This window comes from Saccopteryx leptura, chromosome 3 (genome assembly GCF_036850995.1).
Source record: "Saccopteryx leptura isolate mSacLep1 chromosome 3, mSacLep1_pri_phased_curated, whole genome shotgun sequence".
NCBI classification, from domain to species: Eukaryota; Metazoa; Chordata; class Mammalia; order Chiroptera; family Emballonuridae; genus Saccopteryx; species Saccopteryx leptura.
Genome location: NC_089505.1, coordinates 60,527,007 through 60,539,867, shown reverse-complemented (window position 1 = coordinate 60,539,867; position 12,861 = coordinate 60,527,007). Strand labels below are relative to the sequence as shown.

Below are 12,861 nucleotides of genomic sequence, written 5' to 3'. Positions count from 1 at the left end.
CCATCTGCTTCTCCACCCCTCCCCCTCTCCTTCCTCTCCGTCTCTCTCTTCCCCTTCCCAGCCAAGGCTCCATTGGAGCAAAGTTGGCCCGGGCACTGAGGATGGCTCTATGGCCTCTGCCTCAGGCGCTAAAATGGCTCTGGTTGCAACAGAGCAACGCCCCGATGGGCAGAGCATCGCCCCCTGGTGGGCGTGCTGGGTGGATCCCAGTCGGGCGCATGCGGGAGTCTGTCTGACTGCCTCCCTATTTCCAACTTCAGAAAAATACAAAAAAAAAAAAAAAAAAAAAAAAAAAAGAAGTGAATACCACGCCTGCGGTGAAAGATAACCATTCACCCTGGCAAGTATTGTGTTTGGCAGGCCACAGCGTGAATACATGAACAGAAGGAAATTTCTTGTTGCCTCGGTTCTTGCTCTCCAAAATTCAAATTTTATATATCCTTCATGTCAGAAGTGTTTCTCCTGGATAATTCTACTCCCACAAGGTACAGGGAAAGCCTGTGAGCCCGAGACAGGAGGAACAAGTCAGCTGCAAACCAGCGCTGGACACAGAAATGCTCCTTTCACTCTGCGTCTGCTACAGCAGAGCAAGTTTACAACAGGAAGTCTGCACTCGCCTTGGCAACAGATTTCGGAGACGCCTTAGTAATAACAACCATGGGAGCTGTTTTGTATTTTGGGGGGTTAACTTTTTATTTTTTAGCCTCCAAATTTTAGAGCAGAGGTGCTTTCTAAATGACAGTCTCCAGAGCTTTAAGACTCCATGAGCCTAGAGCAGTGATTCTCAAACTTTTTGAAGTCGGGGTGCATTTAAAATTCTACAAATAAATGTAGGTGCACTATATACAAATTTCTAAGAAATGTATTATAATAATTAAGTCAAAAACTTTTTTAATTAAGTCAAATTTTAAAGAAAAAAATATAAAGTCCAAATGTGCTTTTGTGGTAATTAAATGAAATAAATACAACAAAATTAAATTTATTCTGACATTAAAAAACATTTTATGTTACATTTTTTGATTTATGCTTTTTAGAATTCATAAAAAAGAGGGTTTAGGCCTGACCTGTGGTGGCACAGTGGATAAAGTGTCAACCTGGAAACGCTGAGGTTGCCGGTTCAAAAGCCTGGGCTTGCCTGGTCAAGGCACATATGGGAGTTGATGCTTTCTGCTCCTCCCCCCCTCCCCTCTCTATAATGAATAAATAAAATCTTTATAAAAAATTTTTTTAAAAAGAGGGTTTAAGAAACAGAAATATGACAAAAAAGTTATCTTTTTATATATATAGATACATTCTTAATAAGATATAGTAAATTCAGCAGGTCCTGGCACAAATGTGTTAAGTTTTTTTATTCTGGTGTTTATGAGAAAAATGAGCCTCATGTGTCCTAGCAATTTCTTCAATGTTTGGGCATATATTTGAAAGGCAAACTCTCATTTCCTTGTCAATACATTGGAAAATTCCTTTCTTTTTACTCTTAATTGTGTTGAGTGCAGAAAACCCCCACCATACATGTCATCTTAACTTTACACCAAACAAAGGATAGAAGAAACTTGCCTCCAGTCTTTCCCAGGAACATGGAGGGTAGTGTAAATAATCCAACACCACAGTTTAACAGTGTTTTGCAACCTAATCAGGCAAGTGAGGTGGGAGGTTGGGCAGACTGTCAGCTTACAGCCACACCTTTGTCCCCCAAAATCTAAACTCCAAAAACCCTGTTGGTTTTTTGTCCCCAACAGGCACATATTTCTCTAGAATACCATAGGGCGCACCTGGAAATCTTCTAGGGCGCACCAGTGCACCCTGGCGCACACTTTGAGAATCACTGTCCTAGAGGAAGAGGGGGTAGGGAAGGAAGAGTGGATGGAGAGAGCTCCATTCTCATCCCTGTGTTAGTGTTCAAAGACTTCATATGAAAAGGTTTCATGATGTGTATAAAGATGTAGACACACAGACATGCAAATATAAAAAACATAATATAGAAAGTTTTTGATTATTCATAACTGTGTATATACTTATATCAATATATGTGAACATGGTAATTTTTTTCATATGAAGGACCAAATTTACTTAATTTTTATGTGTGTACTCTCCCAAAAATTATGAGTAAGGGAGTGGACTTATTTATCCAGAGAAGCTATCCACGCAGCCCAAACAGAACTTGTTCTACTAGGTTACTTAATGGGACCCATAGTTTCCTTAGTGTAGAAATCTGTCTCTGATACTAAGAACTTTTTTTCCTGTCTTAGAATGTGAAGCAGAGCTCAGAGACTATCTATCTTTCTTCTGTCCTATCCCTTCCCCCCCTTTCTGATCACTCAAAAAGTTTGTCTCATTTACTTAAGCCAAATTGAACCTCATACACACACACATTGATCATAGTTTTCTCCTTTTGGGGGGAAGTGACATGTAAAGCCTTAAAGATTTCTTAAATTTTATTTTTAATTACAGTTTATACTCACTATTATTTTGTATTTGTTTCAAAGTTTCAGGTGTACAGCACAGTGGTTAGATAATCTTATATATTGTGTCCGTAAAGTCATGGTACACTTTTGACCAGTCACAGGAAAGCAACAAAAGACGATAAAAATGTGAAATCTGCACCAAATAAAAGGAAAACCCTCCCAGTTTCTGTAGGATGATGTGGCAGCATGTGTGCATGCACAGAGGATGATGTAACACCGTGTATACAGTGGAGTAGCCCACGGCCATGCCAGTCGAGATGTGGATGGTACAGAGGAAAGTTCAGTGTGTTCTGTGGCTTGCTAAATTCAAATCCGTGACCAAAGTGCAACGTGAATGTTGGCATGTTTATAATGAAGCACCACCACATAGGAATAACATTACTCAGTGGGATAAGCAGTTGAAGGAAACCGGCAGTTTGATGGAGAAACCCTGTTCTGGTAGGCCATCAATCAGTGAAGAGTCTATAGAGGCTATACGGGATAGCTACCTAAGGAACCCTAAAAAATCTGTGCATGAGCCCACATCAAACTGCACTGAATAGATATGAAACTGGGAGAGTTTTCCTTTTATTTGGTGCAGATTTCACATTTCTATCATCTTTTGTTGCTTTCCTGTGACCGTTCAAAAGTGCACCATGACTTTATGGACACACTGTACTTCACAAAGCACCCCTGATACTTCCGTGCCCATCTGGCACTGCACAGTTGTTACAGTACCATTGACTATGTGCCCTGTGCTGCACTTTACAGCCCTGTGACTATTTGTAACTACCAATCTTTGCTTCTTCTTGTAAGAATGAGATGACACTCGAACATCAGATGTGCAGGCTTTATTAGAGGAGAAAGACCTGCCAGGCACTTCTCCGGGAAAAACGCACCAGTACAAGCTGGGGAACTAATTTATAGGGTAAAAGGAGAGTCTTGAGCAAGTGGGTGTTGAATCAAAAGTCCTGGTATGTCCGGAATGCTTCTCCTAGGGACAGCTTGCCAGCTTCTTGGAATTCCTTTGCCTCAGGGGTGATAGTCCAGTAAGGGTGAGGTCTGACAGATAAGCAGAACATCAAGAGGGCAGTTTGGAAATCACGTATCTATTATTTCTAAACTCTGTGGTTACATATAAAAGAAAGGCAGCTATTAATTTTATAATATGCGGTGAGGGGTGATGAAGAGAAAGGAGAAAAAATTGGAAAATTATTGCTTCTTCTGGAGAGAACTCAAGAAGGGAACCTTGCCAAGCCCAGTCCCTCATCCAGCTAAGGAGGTCATCAATTTCCATGCTATGAGGTCTGAGCCAGGAGATGTCTTTGAAAACCTGAGTGAGGAAGTAAAAAAAATCTTGTGAGGTAATAATTGTTAGTTGCTTGTTGTGAGTGCCAATTGAACAGGGTGACATGGTGACACATGGTCTCCTGGATGAGCCTCATGAGACATGCTGGTCTGGTTCCTCTCGGATAGGAGGACATGTAGAGATTTTTAGAGACAGGGAACCTGTTGGTGTAAGTTTTTAGAAGGACTGAGTATGTGTGGTTTAAAAGGAAGGGGGTTTGGAGAACATTCAGGAAGGAACTTCTCGGGCTGAGGGGCGGCTTCTTCCTGCTGTCATCCCTACCTATTTGATATTTCCCTCATGAAATTCTCCTTGGGGTACTGGGGAATAGGAGTGTAGGAGCATTTGATTGTAGGTAATCCTAGAGATTTCTCTCATCCAGGCCTGTAGGAACTTGATAAAGAAGGAGGCAAATATTTGGAGATCAGTAATGCAGAGCTAAGGAGGGTTGTATAGTGGGGATGAAAGTTCTTCCATGGTAACGTTAGAGGTATTCTTTCCTGGCAGCCCTGGAGAGAGCAGTTAGCTTGAGCTAAAATAAATGTTTCATGTCCGTTTGTAGGCTCTTCTTCAGCCAAGAAGACCCAACAATCTTGTCCCCTTACTATTTGAAGGGTAAAAAGACTGAGAAGTATTAAGAGGTGAATGCTATTCATTTTCCTAGTTCTTCAGGGATACGGGTTAGGGGACCTGTAGGTGTTGAAAGATAGTATTTAGGAAGTTTGCTGATACAAATATTGATCAACTTACAAGCTATGCAACTTACGACCATTCGACTTTACAACCACAATCGCTAGACATGACTGCTCCATGTCTGGCAGTGCAAGCATTGCCCAGCTGGGCATATGACAGTGTGAACCAGCTTCCAGCAGCACTACCATCTACATGTGCACCATTTCAACTGTTATCTCAGACTTAGGACAGCAATTTGTGTTTTGTGTCTTGAATATTTTTCATCAAACCCCTCCTAAGATGTCTACCAAGAGGAAATTGTCTTTGCAAATATTAAACCAGTTGTACTGGTAATGCAGTGTTTTACTGAAACCTGACAAATGTAAAAATAAGAAACAAAGTGGTGTAGAGATGATACAAATGACATAAAATGAACAAAGAAAATTATGATATATAACAATAATGAAAGAAAATTATGATAAAATATGACATAAAGATTTTTATAACATCATTTCACAGTACTGTACATATAGCCTACTCAACTTATGACCAAATCATGTTATGACCAGTCTGTCAAAACCAATCATGGTCATAAATTGAGCACTAGCTGTATAGGGTTTCAGATTTTTCTGTTTCACGAGGACAGGTTTCAGGGTTGGTGTGTAGGGTTAGGTAGATTTTTCCAATTTTCTGATTGGCAAAGGTCTGCATGCAGTTCTGTAAGAAACTAGTGAACAAACATAAGAGTCAGAGTCCAAAAGTTAGAAAAATGAATAGGAGAGTTAAAGACTAATGAAAGGCAATAGTCAAGACACCCAGTTTTTGCAAAATCACTGATTCCATGTTTACAAATTCTCTGGGCTTCAGAGAGAGAGAGAGAGAGAGAGAGAGAGAGTAGGAATAAGATAGGGCAGTGGCCAGTCCCCCTGCCCCTAGACCTATTTTTGTAGAGATTCTAAAGCAACAAGAAGAGGGATTACCTGTACAGCTCATTTGGTCCTTAGATTGACGGGTAGTTTACTAGGAACTGGAAGAGGTTCATGGGGTGGAATTAGGTTGATATTTGGGGTGAGGTAGATTAGGGTACAGGTTTCTGTCCAATTAGTAGGGAGACATATAGGTGTTGGTCCCACACAAGTAGAAAGCCCCTGATTGGATGAGGCAGGCTGAGAGGTAAATAGAGAACAGAAGGACAAGGAGTTGGTTTTGTTTCTCTGTTTCTGAGCTCTTAGGTTGTCAGGGTGGAGGAAAGAGCCACCCAGAGCAGCAGTGGGAGCTGTCAGGATCACGGTCTGTGGACCTGTCCATGTGAAAGTCAGTCCTTGGGTGATGTAATGCTGGAAGCGCCTCTTGGAAAGTCTTTGAACAGTTTGCTGAGTCACCTGTAAATCCTGCAAGTGCTTAGGGAAAGGGTGGTTACATTTCTACACTTTGCAGTAAGAGTTTAAGTCCTAGTGACCACTGCTTCTAGCTGGAATTAGCAGTAGATCCCAGCCTACAATAGGCATGGGGCACTGAGACAAGAGAAATAAAGAAGATGCTATACATTAAATAAAGTAACAAACTCAGACTGTCAATACCCACAGTAGAGATCTTTGAGAGATAAATAAAACTCAAATATTCAAGCAAGGTATAGTAGATGGTCCTTGTGTTTACAAGAAATGAGATTAGCTTATCTACTACTTGGAAAAAAATACCTTAGGCTCGTGAACGATGTCCTTGGGCCTTCAGTGGCAATTCCCAGCATGCTGGGCAAGGTCAGGTCACAGGTAGCTGGAGCAGAAGAAACTGCTAGAAGAAACTGAACCCTCCCTCCATGGAGCAAGGGGGTAGCTTACATTCTTGTGTTCCTCTTTCCACAACACAGGTGTGTCAACCGGTGGGGCCGGGAAGCCTCACAGGCTTCAGTTCAATGACCTTTCTTTCCACTCTGGATCAGGGCCCTGATGGAATCCTATGAAGCCCTTTAGGGTGCTGGAGCCCTTAAGAGCTGTAAAGCCAGTAGCCAGGGCCACTATCACAGCAGCCGGGCCCAAGCAGGTTCACATTGGATTCAGACAGTCGGTAAAGAAACAAAGGAGCCAAAAACTGATGGGCCATCATATTTAATCCTAGCTTGCACCTGGCAGGCAAGTAAAAACACATACTGGGCTCCAAAACCCACTCACATTCAGTGCTTACAAAGCTACTGACTTATCCGAGTTTTCTACAATCAAAGGTTTCCCATCTCCTTCCTTCTCCCTGCACAAACTCTGCACAAACTGGCTTCTCACTCAACACTCCTCCATCTTGGCTGCTTCTCCTGGCCTCCTCCACATGGCCTTTCTCTGCTCTCCTCTCTGCTCTACTCTCTAATGCTAATTTCAGGAACCAAGAGAGCAAGGTCTCATTCTGTCTCACTTTATAGTGCAGAAATCAAAACCTTTAATCCAATATACAAAATAGGGAAGTCTCTAATACAAAGTCACTTATCTGGGCCATGATATAATTGTACCACCCCACATCAAAAAGGGTGGGAAAGGCTTAGTCCTAAAACCAAGCCCCAGGCTATAAGGATCCTGCCTGCCCACAGCCCACCCCCAACACACATTAATATCACCTGGGCAATGGGCCTCCATGTGGGCAGCACCATCTTTAACAAAGTAAGCATAATATATTTTATCTGCCCAACAAGAGCATATGCCAAAAGCTGTTATTTCTTGACTTCTTTTGGGCCTTATTTGCCTTTTCTGTTACTTCCCTGGCCATTATAGACCTTAAAAGCCATGCTCAGAAAATCTCACTGAGGGGCTTGACTAAGAGAGCAAAATTGGGAATTAACTGTTTAAAGAAGCCTATTAGAAAGAGGAGAGAAAGGATTTGATCTGTGGTGGTAGGTGGTTGGAGACTGTGGAGGGTCTGAGTTAGATTTAGGGTGTGACTTCAGGTGGTGGGGGTTAAGGTGATGCCTCGATAGACTACGGACTGAGAATAAAGTAGAGCCTTAGCAGAAAAAACATGATATCCCTTTACAGCGAAGAAGTTAAGAAGGGTGGTGGGGTGTCTCCTTGAGGCAGGCAGGGAGGGGCTGCAGAGGAGCAGGTTATCTACATATTGTAAGAGAGTACTAGTTTTGAGATTGCATGCTGCTAAATCCTGAGCTAGTGCCTGCCCAAACAGGTATGGGCTGTTTTTGATCCCCTAGGGTAAGACAGTCCACATAAAGGCAAACAGAAAGTCAGAGTCAGAGTGTAGAAGAATTGTAAAGAAGGCATTTTTGAGGTCTAGAACCTGTAGAGATTAGGGACTATTAAATGGAGGGGAACTATCACCTCATTGATAAGATGTAAGGCTTCTACGAGGCAATAAGCCCCTGAAGTTTTTTGAACAGAAAAGATGGGGGTATTGCAGGGAGAGCCCATGGGGATGAGTAAACCTTGATTTAAGAGGTGGGTAATTATTGGCTTAAGGCCTTAGAAACAGACACAGTTACACATTAAACAAAGATTCTACAAATTATGAATTAAGGAATTTAAATGAGCATGCTGTACTTGTTTCAATTCAAATTATACTAGAGATATCTTCTGACAAACAAAGAGACAAGACAGATTACTTACTCACATAGCTTAATATGCAATTCTGTTTTTTTAAGTTTTTTGAGATGGTAGAGAGTTGCCAGCATAGAGGGGAGGAAGAGAGAAAGCAGACAGATGGACAGCGTGAATAGCTGGATGGAAAGAAGGAGGGTCAGAATCTGCAAGAGGAGGGGGAGGAGGGCATAGCTGTAGTTGAAGCTGGTGGGAGGAGTCAAAGAAGAGAGACAGGCACTGCAGCTGGAGCCACAACTTTTTTTTTTTTTCATTTTAGAGAGGAGGGAGAGAGAGAGAGAGAGAGAAAGGGGGGAGGAGCAGGAAGCATCAACTCCCATATGTGCCTTGACCAGACAAGTGCAGGTTTCGAACCAGTGACCTCAGCATTCCAGGTCGACGCTTTATCCACTGTGCCACCACAGGTCAGGCTGGAGCCACAGCTTTTAAGGAGGGAGGAGGAATTCAAAAACACAGTGGGAGAAGGGAGGGGCCCCTGGCCAGCAGGGGAGGAGAAAGAGAAACTGATATTTGCAGGTGAATGAGAAACAGGATCCTGCGAAGAAAAGGGGCTTCCTGGAGGGAAGAGACTCAAGCGAAAGAGATTTGCAAAGAAACCAAAGAGGGGTCCCGAGAGAGGGGTTCCCCGGGGGTCAGGCAGGAAGGGAAGAGAGTTGGGAGTCTGCGGAGAAGGAAAGATTAGGAGCGAAGTTTTTAGGCAAGGTTTCTTTGGCCAAAAACAGCCTGCGTGTAGAACAAGTGGCACAGAAATTAAGGACAGGAGTGAAAGTAAAAGGAAGCCCACTTGTAAAGAATTTCAGAAGCCTTTCCCATCCGGTAGCAAAGATTGTCAAGATTTCTTAGGATATTGTAATCGAATGTCCCATTTTCAGGCCAATGGGAGTCATTGTCTGATTTGTATTGGGGCCATGCCGTGTTACAGAAGAAAATGGAGTTTTTTTGGCTTTAGATCAGAGAGGCCCTACTTAGTGAGGTTTTTTTGTTGTTGTTGTTGTTGTTTAATTTTTTTTATGAGACATCCTAGAGGGGTCTGGTCGGAAGGCATAGACTCTGAAGAGTCCATAGTGGATACAGGTGAGCAAGAGGGGGTGTCCCTGCCTTTTGTCACTGTCCCAAGAGGAGAGAATCTCCATGTGAGGGAGTCATCCCTGATAGAGATCATCACCACCTGTCAGAAAGCTCCGAGGACGAGAAGTGGCTAGGTGCCTAGTCTTCCATGCAGTCCACTGAGACTGAAAGTCAAACTCCTCAAAACGTGAGGCATGTCAGAAAAAACCATTCGACCAGAGAAAATTTTGTGGAAAAAAGAAGCCGACCGGGGAGGGGGAAGGGAGAAACTCCTTACCTTTCTGACCTGGCAGGGGTTCAGGACAGGGTTAGACTGCCAGCCATCAACCTACAATTGCTTGTCCAGGCTTCGTATGGACAGCAAAGAGGGATCGTCCAGGCAGTTAGTCCCCTGTCCCGGGTTTCGGCACCAGATGTAAGAATGAGACAGCACTTGAACATCCGATGTGCAGGCTTTATTAGAGGAGAAAGACCTGCCAGGGCAATTCTCCAGGAAGAAGTGCACCAGTAAAGGTGGGGAACTAATTTATAGGGTAAAAGGAGAGTCTCGCACAAGTGGGTGTTGAATCAAAAATCCTGGTATGTCCAGAATGCTTCTCCTAGGGACGGCTTGCCAGCTTTTTGGAATTTCTCTGTCTCAGGGGTGATAGTCCAGTAAGGGTGAGGTCTGACAGATAAGCAGAACATCAAGAGGGCAGTTTGAATTCACGTATCTATCACGTGTGTATGTGTGTGTGTGTGTGTGTGTTTGTGTGTGTGTGTGTGTGTATTTTTCTGAAGTGAGAAGTGAGGAGGCAGAGGGACAGACTCCTGCATTTGCCCGATCGGGATCCACCTGGCATGCCCACTATGGGGCGATGCTCTGCCCACCTGGGGTATTGCTCCATTGCCACTGGAGCCATTCTAGCACCTAAGGTGGAGGCCATGAAGCCATCCTCAGTGCCTGGGCCAACTCTGTGCCAATAGAGCCTTAGCTGCAGGAGGAGAAGAGAGAGACAGAGACAAAGGAGAGGGGGAAGGGTGGCTCTTCTCCTGAGAGCCCTGGCCGGGAATTGAACCCGGGACTTCCACACGCTAGGCTGACACTCTACTGCTGAGCTAGCCAGCCAGGGCCTACCAATCTTTGCTTCTTAATTCTTTCACCTTTTTCACCCAGTCTCCCAACTCTTCTCCCCTCTGGCTACCATCAGTCTGCTCACTGTATCTATTTTGTTTGTTCATTTCTATTGTTCTTCAGATTCCACATGTAAGTGTAATCACATGGTATTTGTCTTTCTCTATCTTCTTTCACTTAGTATAATGCCATCTAGGTCCATTCATGCTGTCACAAATGGTAAGAGTTCATTCTTTTTTATGGTCAAGTGGTATTCCATACAGGGTGGGCAAAAGTAGGTTTCTAGTTGTGAGTACACAAAAAAGTTTATTCTTGTACTATTTGCTAATTATTATATTATTTATTTGTATTACAACTGGAAACCTACTTTTTCACACCCCATATATATTCATCACAGCTTTTTATCCACTTGTCTATTGATGGACTCTAGGGTTACATCCATTAAATATGCATTTGTTAAAGTATCTTTTTTATTACATTGTATAAATTCAATTTAATATGGGACTATATATTTGAAAAGGACATTATGTAATCATCTATTTTAGCCTGGGATCTATGGATAGGCTATAGCTGTATATGAGTCTTCCAGTGCCCGGAATATATAAAGCATTGAGTGTTCTGTTCTGTGTGCATTTTTTCCGGGAGAGAAATACACACACACACACACACACACACACACACACACACACACACACACACTCCAAAAAAATTAAAAAATGAAACTTGCTGTTTTAACTGGAATAAGAAAGGTAGCAAATTTCAGGTACTATTTTAGACAGATCTTTTCAGAGGCTTTTTGAGATCAAACTATTTTTATAATCCTAAGACGTTACTTTCCTTTTCACTCTCATCTCTTATAAGTGCATAGTGAGGTTTTTGAGAGACTACGTGATACGTGATAGAATAACAGTGAGCAGAAAAGGAGATAGGAGACTTCAACTGTCTATTACACCAAACATTAGAGAGATTTGCAAGATGTAAGACATTGCCACTCTTCTCACTCATCTTTTTTAATACAGTTATTTTTCATAAAGCTATGCCTTTTTTGTCAACCATGCAATGGGTTATTTTTAATGAATTAATAAATACTTTTAGATTTATTAATTTTAATTTCTCTTTTACTTAATTTCTCATAATCAGTTACAATATAAATACATATTACTCACATAGAAGCTTTTTGGTTTCCTCAATAATTTTTAAGCATATAAAGTCTGAAAACTGCTGTTCCATAACAAATGACATTTTAGAAATAGGAGTGGTTGTAGAAGTTAATCAGGGGATTATAATTTGAACGTGTTGTCTCTACCCTGGCTCCCAGAGCGTGGTCAGGTGCACAGCTGCAGGGGAATTCTTGTGAGCTTGTGAAAAATGCCGGATCTTGGGCCTTGACCCAGACTTACTGCATCAGAATTTTCATTTTAATAAGATCACCAGGTGGTTGTGTGCATATTAAAGTTTAAGTTCTGATGTATGTTACTCCATTTTAACAGTTATTGATTTCAACTCATTCTTATTCCCACAGGAATGAAGAAAATCAAGTACACAAGTATCTTCATTATGCATATATTACATGAAACTATAATTTAGTGTTTATATGTGTTCATATTAGTAAACCTAGTGTTTGTTAGGCTATCATGGATTATCTATTTGTAAGATAGTTCATTATTAATCATATTGTTCTCATATTTATCATAAGACATTACACAAGACAAAGCTCCTGACTAGAAATCCAAGGCCTTGGATTTGGATCATGAAATTCACTAACTTTATCACCTTAAACAAAAACTCACTCCAATTGCCCTGGCCTGATAACTAGGTTGGTTAGAGTGTTGTCCCAAAGCACAGAGGTTGCAGGTTCGATTCCCGATTAGGGCACATACAGGAAAAGATGTTCCTGTCTCTCTCTTGCTCTCCCCCTTCCTCTCTCTAAAGTCAATAAAATAAACATTTAAAAAAGAATTCACATCATTTGCCCCATATGTAAATAAAACTAAATGGCCTTGTTTATCTATCAAAATGAAATAAGGTATGTCACAAACATTTATAAACCGTAAAATGTTTATACCTATTAACTTTTCTAAGGCTTGGTAAGAAATTTTACATGAGACTTGAATGCATTATTAATATACAACTTTTAAAGAAGCTATATTCATGGCCAAACTACAGCACAAATTCCAGCAGATTTGGGTAAGGTTATATAAACGAATTGGCACTGATTCATCGTCAGTGTAGCAAAAGATAATAATAGTAATTATCGGAGATGACGTCAGAGTAATGGCGGGGTAGGAAGCGATACCGATAAATCTCCCCCAAAACTCAACAAGATCTTCAACCAGAAACAGAAAAACCTATAATTGGAGCTTCCAGATGCTTCGCAATACACCCAAAGGTATGATTGAGTGAAAAATTGGCTAAATATATAACCAAACCCCGAAGGAAATAGGGAGTAAGAAATGCTCCGCCTTCCTCACTAACCTAAACAGGGCGGCTTTCTCTGGTAACTGTGAATATAGAAACTGAGGCGGGCAAAGGGGGTGAATACAAACGGCCGAACCAGGCTGTGGCACGGAGATCCAAGCCAAGGAAAATCTGATCCTGTGGCAACCCGGGCAATACAAGCTAACACTC

General features: G+C 41.8%; 1 pseudogene; it reads left to right on the top strand.

The window, feature by feature from the left end:
- LOC136398163 (DNA damage-induced apoptosis suppressor protein-like) overlaps positions 1 to 12,861 on the top strand; it is a 64,078-nt pseudogene that overhangs the window by 34,168 nt on the left and 17,049 nt on the right.